The following is a 9,522-nucleotide window of genomic DNA, read 5'->3' as shown; positions in this document are numbered from 1 at the left end:
GGTGTGAAGAACATAGATCTCCAATGCAATTTCAATCAAACCTGTTCCCACACACCCTGCCCCCACTACCATTAGAATATACACAAAGCACTCACATCTTTCGAGCTAATGATCAGGTGACCCAAGAGAGAGCGAGAGAAACACCAAGGGGTGCGGAACCAGGGAACCATTTACATGGAAAACGGGCGATCTCCCCAGACTGTCCGCCCGTTTCACTGTTACCTGGATACCTCTTTATTTAGAACTCACTAACACTGATTTTTAGTTTAGAAGGATTCAAGTAGGGTTTTAGATGAAAGGCAGCGACCTTAATCAAGCCCAAATCACAATTGAACCCATTCAGAGCCTACATTACATTTTAGCGTTTCATTCTGAGCAGAAGACCCTCACACCTGAAGAAGGGGGAGGTGTTTTTCGCTGGAAATCTCGCCTGCTTCTACTTTACAACCGGAGTGCTGGCTGTGACGAATTAAACCGGTATTACAGGTTTCAATCACAGACCATGTGACATGGGAGTCAGGAAACTAACACACAGCGCCACCGGATTTGATAACGCTATAAAAACGCTATAAAATAATGTGACTTGGCACAGAACAAGTTTACAGCACAGTACAATAATAAATGCTGACCATGACTTTAGAAGCATAAATTGCCTTACACTCAATTTAAACACAAGCTGTCTTTAGCCCTCTAAGCTGGTTCATACAGAAATGTAGAGATCCAGGCTCAGAACACACAGCTTCATTAGTGAATACATATGCAGGACAACTAGAGAAGATGTTTTACAGAGGATGGATTTTTAGAAACATCCCATCAGTGACATCACTGAAGTCAACTCCTAGGTACTGTAACTGTCGTGTGGATAGTTTCACAAGAATCAGACAAAGGTTTAAGCATCGCTTGTTCTAGATAAAACTGCAAAAAAAAAACAACAACCCATAATGTACTTCTTTGCGGCTCTGTTTGCCCAAATCATATATTCACAACGTGAAATCTAGAAAATAATATTACGTAACCAAAATCCGCAATATGGAAACAGAACCTGTGTAATTGTTGATAGATGATGTACTCGTAACATTTTTTCAAGACGAGCTACAACATTTAAAAAATGACTTGTATGTACTTGATATCTCTAATCAATCCACGGGTCCCAGCACAAAACGAAACTAAAACGCATACCGTTTCGCGCTTCTTATTAGTTGCTCAAAAGTAATTTGACCGTATGAAATGCATAATATAAACCTAGAAACATATACGTGAGCAGTACTTAAGCACTGTAGTATCGGTGTTAAGACATATCTCTCAAATACTGTAAATCAAGTTAAAAATATCTCAAGACAGATTCTGGTCATAATGAAACCATGTTTCGTGTATGTTTTCTTTAAAGTACCGAGACCAGCCATATACTGTATGTTTATGTTCCAAAATTAATATCGTTTATGGCCTTCACACGCGTTGCAGTATGCTCCTATTCTTTTTATGCTCAGCTACTAAGATTTCCCTTCAGTGGTAAAATTAGATATGAATATTCAATACTTAAACGGGCACAGTTAAGACATTAAATATACATATACATACTGTATACAGTACAGTTTGCATACGGTAATATGATTATGTTCCTAAATCAATCTCTTTTATGAGCATGTGTAAGGCATGGTGAATCGATTCTCAAAAATTACTGTACTTTGCATGATTGGAAAAAAATGTGTGATTGCGAAATGCTGTGGTGTTACTTTTACAAAGACGGTCAATGAAAAAAAGAATGTGGACCAGGGCAATACTTTGAGTTTACAGCTTGTCCAAGGTCATTTATTATTAATACTATTATTAATATCTTCGTTAAAGACTTTGATGGCTACAGCTCAAACATGAGAGGTTGAGCTTTATTAGCTCCACCTTGCGGAAATTCCGGATACTATTATTTTGCTAGCGGTATTTACCGGTAACTTGCGGTATTTACCGGTAACTTGCGGTAGACTGCGTACAGCATACCTGAAAATAATGCGGTATCGCCTGCGCATTTTGAATGGCTGCATCTGTAAATGAGGCAACTTGCAAGGCGAGCAGGCTCGGTGCACACCGAACGCAGATGTCTCAGAGCAGTTGAGACGTGTCCAAGTGGCTGTCAAAGGACGGCCCTTCGCCGGCGCCGTGGCTTAGTTGGCTAAAGCGCCTGTCTAGTAAACAGGAGATCCTGGGTCCGATTCCCAGCGGTGCCTTTCTTCCTGTCTTACTGTACAGAATTTATCCTTATGGGCAAATCCCATGCCTTTTAATTCAGGTGAATGCAAGTGTTCGTTTCCTTTCTGGAACAACTTGTTTTGAAAGAAATCTATACAGCTTGCGAAAGATGAAACACAAATCTTGCTTATCAGTGAAGAAGAGGTACTCCCAGCAGGCCAGCTAATACCAGCAGTGTTTTTTTTTCACCCTAACCCAGAGAATGGAGAAAAGCGAGGCGCCTGTGGCTCTGCAGTGTAATCAGTTCGCGAGTTCGGCGGTTAGCTGAAAGAGTGGTAAATGCAGCTTGCCCCAGCCCGTTCTTATTCTTTTAAAGAGGATAAAAAATTAACTTCGCCGCCATTACTACCAGCTTTAAAAGACTGCCATGGGCACGGAAAAAAACACACTACAGATGACTTTTCTGGAACCGAAGCAGAGATTCCTTTACGAACCAACTGATAAAGTTCAGCCAGTGAATACTGTTAACAGAATGTGAAAGCACGATCAACTTTGTAACTGCAACCACAGGAAAAACAGCAAGAAGCAGGCTCCATTCCCCATTTAGATCTGTCGTGCGAGGCATGCTTCTTGAACGCATGAAGTAAATGCCACGATCGCTTTTGAACTTGGACAAAGTACTTCCAAAGGAGCGCTATGCGCAAAGATTTAACAAGCTCAACCCCCGCCAACGATTCGGTGTGAAGAAGCAGAACATTCAATTTTCACAGACAGAAGCGGCACACCAGCACAGCCAACATTAAAACGGAGGGCACACTACGATTTGCATTGACACAAAAGTGATCTGGGCAGACGTCGTTCCCTGCATAACGCAAAAAGTGGCAAAGCGCTTTTGGGGTGAGAGGACGCAAGAGGGTTTTGGTTTTGTGCCTTGATGTCAAGCTGAGAAAGTATCTTTAAACACTTTGCTTAGTTTCTCGAGAGACTGCCAAAAGGCAGTTCCCTCCCTTTCGTCTGAAGTCAGCTGAAAAGGGGTCGCAACAGAAGCACCTGGCAGCAGTGGGATTCGAACCCACGCCCCCAAAGAGACTGGAGCCTTAATCCAGCGCCTTAGACCGCTCGGCCACGCTACCCGCTGTGCGATGTCTCTTTGTCTCATTACTTGCTCGGAGGAGGTCGGGTGGGTTTTGCTCTTGTCACCCGACTTAGTGGCGTTATGACCGTTGAACCGACTGCACCTGCTTTTTCTGAGATGCTTCCCCTCTCATGGTGAGATCTCGACTTCTTTAACACCTCTGGATAAAGATCTTCTGTGGAGCAGGTTTCAGACCTCTGCGTACAGCACCCTTGATGTCATTTTATTTTTACAGCAGCCGCATCCGGAAAGTTGTGTCTTTTACGTTTTATTTGAACAACAAAACTACATACAATACAAACAAGAGCACATATAACGTATGAAGAAAATCATCAGGGGAACATGCTATAATACAATTACACTTTATGAAAAACGATTACACAAGGTAAATAAAGATAAGGTCCGCACAGCTTGTTCTTACATTTCGAAAGAGTCCGTAAATACCCCTTTACGTCTATTTTGAACTGTTCAAACGTAGGACTCTTCCCAGACCATTTCACTTTATACCACATTCCTAAACGAGGATGCATCTCCTGTTTTAGAACTATTTTGGCCATGTGGCTTATACAACACACCCACAGTATTCAAATGGTGGACTGCAGATCTGTGCTATAGTTCAGTCGAATTCAAAGGATCCAGCAATCGTACTGGATTTGACTGGGATTCTGAAATGTCTCTTGCAAAAGTATTCGGGTTTGCTTGAACCTTTGATAAAAAAAGTGATCTGATCTGAAACTACCCAGCTTACAATCTCTGAGGTAGTTGTCACTAAACTCGGACGTGATGTGGCACACATGTGCCGTGTGCCTTTACTTTTGTAAAAAACTGGTATCGGGAAAAGTTTCTTAATATTTCTTTTGATTAGCATGCAAGAAAATGTGATCATTACCTATGGAATTTCCCGCCAGCGTGGAGCTTGAATTCACAACCTTGAGATTCAGTGTTCAAGAGTCACAGAAGAGGTCGGCCTGGTCTTCAGTTTGCCAACGATAAGCTCCGGCAGTGCTCCTCTGTAAAGCAGATTGTTCGGATCGGTTATGTGGGACGGCACTTCGATACTAAGATCGTTTGCAGCACACGCATTGTTTCCCCCCTTCACGCAAAAAACATAGACGAAGGAAGCTCTCTTCTCTTGGGCTGCTGACTCCCTGATTTAAAGCGCTCTGGGTGCCAGCTAAGTCTCTAACAAGCACACTATAAAGACAGGAATTACACTTTGCTCACGTCACGCATGGAATGGCGAGGCTACTTGTTCCAATATTATCTAGTCACACCTCATATGGTGCCGATTCCTGGATTTCATTTAAGAAAGAGCACTGCAAACACCGTAAACAGTGCAAAACGTGTGATGAAAGAAGTCTTTTCCCCCCTTTGTCTAAAGCAGAACACAGCGGAGTCATGCCGAGGGTTGTGAGATCAAGATTTCAGTGGAGCACTGTCGTCTACGTCTTTAGCTACATGAGTTGGACATCCTCTTGTACACGGAAAGCAGATTGAGATCCTCTGACATGAAAAGTGCCAGATAAAAGCCATTTCTCATCCTTTCTCTTAGTGGTGGAGCTATCGCATGTAAATGAAGCAACTTGCAAGGCGAGCAGGCTCGGTGCACACCGAACGCAGATGTCTCAGAGCAGTTGAGACGTGTCCAAGTGGCCGTCAAAGGACGGCCCTTTGCCGGCGCCGTGGCTTAGTTGGCTAAAGCGCCTGTCTAGTAAACAGGAGATCCTGGGTCCGATTCCCAGCGGTGCCTTTCTTCCTGTCTTACTGTACAGAATTTATCCTTACGGGCAAATCCCATGCCTTTTAATTGAGGTGAATGCAAGTGTTCGTTTCCTTTCTGGAACAACTTGTTTTGAAAGAAATCTATACAGCTTGCGAAAGATGAAACACAAATCTTGCTTATCAGTGAAGAAGAGGTACTCCCAGCAGGCCAGCTAATACCAGCAGTGTTTTTTTTTCACCCTAACCCAGAGAATGGAGAAAAGCGAGGCGCCTGTGGCTCTGCAGTGTAATCAGTTCGCGAGTTCGGCGTTTAGCTGAAAGAGTGGTAAATGCAGCTCGCCCCAGCCCGTCCTTATTCTTTTAAAGAGGATAAAAAATTAACTTCGCCACCATTACTACCAGCTCTAAAAGACTGCCATGGGCACGGAAAAAAACACACTACAGATGACTTTTCTGGAACCGAAGCAGAGATTCCTTTTCGAACCAACTGATAAAGCTCAGCCAGTGAATACTGTTAACAGAATGTGAAAGCACGATCAACTTTGTAACTGCAACCACAGGAAAAACAGCAAGAAGCAGGCTCCATTCCCCATTTAAATCTGTCGTGCGAGGCATGCTTCTTGAACGCATGAAGTAAATGCCACGATCGCTTTTGAACTTGGACAAAGTACTTCCAAAGGAGCGCTATGCGCAAAGATTTAACAAGCTCAACCCCCGCCAACGATTCGGTGTGAAGAAGCAGAACATTCAATTTTCACAGACAGAAGCGGCACGCCAGCACAGCCAACATTAAAACGGAGGGCACACTACGATTTGCATTGACACAAAAGTGATCTGGGCAGACGTTGTTCCCTGCATAACACAAAAAGTGGCAAAGCGCTTTTGGGGTGAGAGGACGCAAGAACGTTTTTGTTTTGTGCCTTGATGTCAAGCTGAGAAAGTATCTTTAAACACGAGAAAAGCTTAGTTTCTCGAGAGACTGCCAAAAAGCAGTTCCCTCCCTTTCATCTGAAGTCAGCTGAAAGGGGGTCCTGACAGAAGCACCTGGCAGCGGTGGGATTCGAACCCACGCCTCCGAAGAGACTGGAACCTTAATCCAGCGCCTTTGACCGCTCGGCCACGCTACCCGCTGTGCGCTGTCTCTTTGTCTCATTACTTGCTCGGAGGAGGTCGGGTGGGTTTTGCTCTTGTCACCCGACTTAGTGGCGTTATGACCGTGGAACCGACTGCACCTGCTTTTTCTGAGATGCTTCCCCTCTCATGGTGAGATCTCGACTTCTTTAACACCTCTGGATAAAGATCTTCTGTGGAGCAGGTTTCAGACCTCTGCGTACAGCACCCTTGATGTCATTTTATTTTTACAGCAGCCGCATCCGGAAAGTTGAGTCTTTTACGTTTTATTTGAACAACAAAACTACATACAATACAAACAAGAGCACATATAACGTATCAAGAAAATCGTCAGGGGCACATGCTATAATACAATTACACTTTATGAAAAACGATTACACAAGGTAAATAAAGATAAGGTCCGCACAGCTTGTTCTTACATTTCGAAAGAGTCCGTAAATACCCCTTTACGTCTATTTTGAACTGTTCAAACGTAGGGCTCTTCCCAGACCATTTCACTTTATACCACATTCCTAAACAAGGATGCATCTCCTGTTTTAGAACTATTTTGGGTGGTATAGCTTATACAACACAGCTACAGTATTCTAATCGTGGACTGCAGATCTGTGCTATAGTTCAGTCGAATTCGAAGGATCCAGCAATCGTACTGGATTTGACTGCGATTCTGAAATGTCTCTTGCAAAGGTATTCGGGTTTGCTTGAACCTTTAAAAAAAGTGATCTGAAACTACCCAGCTTACAATCTCTGAGGTAGTTGTCACTAAACTCGGACGTGATGTGCCGTGTGCCTTTACTTTTGTAAAAAACTGGTATTGGGAAAATTAAAGTCGAAACCCAAAACAGTTACATAATTAAGAGTAAATGCCTCCTAATAGCTAGCAAACGCTCCTAGTTAGTAAAGTTTTTTGTGTTCCTGCCTGTCACGCGGGAATCTGGGGTTTGATTACCGACGGGGAGACAGCTAGTTTTTTATGATCAGATTCCAATATTAATGCTGTGTGTGAGAGTTTACGTAACTTTCCTTTTCTCACATTTTCTGACGACTATTCCGAAGGAGCGCCCTGTCAACTCCTAATACTTTTAAAAAAAATCTACCTGCATGTTTGATTATTTTTGTTTTATTTAGAAAAAGTTCAATATTGATCATAACTAAAGAAAATAATGATCAGAAACAAAAACAAAATGTTGAAGATGCGACTCAATCTTGAATCAGAGCTGGGTGACACGGGCTTCTGTTCTGATATGGTTGTACGAGAAACAGGAGGAATCTTTTCTCTCCTATGGAGCATGAGCTGAATCAGGAATGAGACATTTCGTGTGTTTGTGCATATGTCAACGCATGACCTACATCGTAAAACTAAAACTAAATTAAAAACTAACATTAAGTTTTCAGAGACATTCATTTATATACAAACAAGAGATAGACAAAGCAATAATTCTACATTAACTTGTCCTGCACTGATCAGACTAATTGAAATGGTCTGATTCAGAGCCTGTGCAGCTCGTGCTAATACAACATTTTCCTTTGATTTCCTTTGAGTGACGTCAGTGTAAAACAGCTTTCCTTCTTGGGGAACAACGGTTGTGTTCCATATTTCTAATTATTTTGGTTTCAAGATAGCAATTTAGGATGAAACATAAAAGCCAGCTGGATAAAGCCGTTACACGTCATTTACAATGGTCTTTCAACTAATAGCCCGTGCAGGGATCAAACCCTCAGCTGTTGGTACGAGTTGCGTAAGGCTCTGCAACATGCAGATGAGAAACTAACCTCTGCTTCTTCATTATATACACAGTGAGCTATATATGCGGGCTTACTGCCCCTTACGGGCTCTGTATTTGATTGCAGTACAAGACCGGCCGTGGAGAAATGAAGTGAAGAGGGTGTGTTCATTAAAAGGCTCATAGCGTCCCTGGGAGGTCTCAAACCACCACCCTTTTGGTTAACAACCGAGCCACAAAGACTCATGTACAGCTTAACACTTCTCGGTCTCGGTGTAAGTGATACACTCCGTAAAATTTCTGGAGAATCATTTGTTTTTAAAGGAAAATCGCCAACAGATCAATTGGAGTTTTTTCATTCTATACTGCAATTTCTGAAGGGTACCCTGTGAAAATACGAATTTTGACGAGAAGGGATGGACATATAAGGTCAGTAGGCTTGGGGAATTGGACCTTATGGTGAAGGCTGCGGGCTCGGCATCAGCAGAACCTGATCAGTATCGGTTGACTCCAATATACTTTGACAACTTAACTTCTGGATTTAGAGACATTTACCTTAGTGTCGGTATACTAAGATGTTTTGGTAACGAGGAAGGAGGGACAAAGCAAATTGGCAGAATGTGTGCTATTTTGTTGACTACAAGTCCTCACATGCCAGAGGGTCAATATTAAAAAAAACGTAACAGTATAATCTCTTGTACTTCACAATTTAATAGTGTCTGTTACATTGTGTCTCACACCTCAGTGTCAGAATTGTGAGACGAGTTTGTAATCAGGAGGGAGGGCCATAGCAATTCAGCAGAAATTGCATTCACCTTTTCCCAATGCATTCTTACATGCCATTTTCTCACATGCCATGCTCAGAGGGTCATATTTTTAAAATGGTATCATAAAATGTCCTGAAGTTCAGGATTTTGACAGTCTGTTATATTGTGTCTCACACCTTGATGTCAGAAATATGAGACGATTTTAAAATCAGGAGGGAGGGCCCTAGCAATATAGCAAACATTGCATTTACCATTTGACAATGTATTCTCTCATGCCATGTTCAGAGGGTCGTATTTCAAAAACGGTACAGTACAATGTCCTGAAGTTCAGGATTTTGATAGTCTTTTCCATTGTCTCTCACACATCTGTGTCAGAATTTTTAGACATTTTTATAACCAGGAGGTAGGTTCGATCACCCTCTGCTCATCCTCAGTTAACCATATAGTCTCATATGCCATGTTCTAAATGTCCCATTTAAAACTGCTATATTAAAATTTCTTGTAAAATGCAAGAGTTTGAGACTTTTTATGATCAGAAGGCAAGGTCGTGGAAAATATGCAGAAAGTGCCAGTGAATTTACGTTTTGCCTTTGTCTTATTTACTCCTGGTATAACATGCCAGTTTGTTTTATTGTGAGTTGTGTTTCTGAAATGTGTTTCATACAAAAATGCAATTTGGACAGTCTCTACTTACATATTCCCCTTTACTGAGGAAATGTACAGTAATACATCCGGATAAGTATTTTTAAAAATGACTGTAGAGAGCCATCTACAGGCGAAAGACGACATAACATCACAGCAGCAGCATTTAAGATGGAACGAAAAACGCAAAGCAGCAGCTGGCGAATAAGAAGCCAACTTCAGC

General features: G+C 42.2%; 2 non-coding genes across 2 annotated transcripts; both read right to left on the bottom strand.

Moving 5' to 3' along the window:
* Nucleotides 1-3,232: 3,232 nt before the first annotated feature.
* On the bottom strand, nucleotides 3,233-3,314 carry trnal-aag (transfer RNA leucine (anticodon AAG)). Its single transcript has one exon. It is a non-coding gene; the product is annotated as a tRNA-Leu (tRNA).
* Nucleotides 3,315-6,083: 2,769 nt separating this feature from the next.
* On the bottom strand, nucleotides 6,084-6,165 carry trnal-aag (transfer RNA leucine (anticodon AAG)). The gene has a single exon. It is a non-coding gene; the product is annotated as a tRNA-Leu (tRNA).
* Between the last annotated feature and the right edge of the window lie 3,357 nt (nucleotides 6,166-9,522).

The sequence above is a fragment of the Atractosteus spatula genome, unplaced genomic scaffold (assembly GCF_055471065.1).
Source record: "Atractosteus spatula isolate fAtrSpa1 unplaced genomic scaffold, fAtrSpa1.hap1 Scaffold_41, whole genome shotgun sequence".
Classification (NCBI taxonomy): Eukaryota; Metazoa; Chordata; class Actinopteri; order Semionotiformes; family Lepisosteidae; genus Atractosteus; species Atractosteus spatula.
The sequence above is the reverse complement of the archived record's forward strand: the minus strand, read 5'-3'. Positions and strand labels throughout refer to the sequence as shown.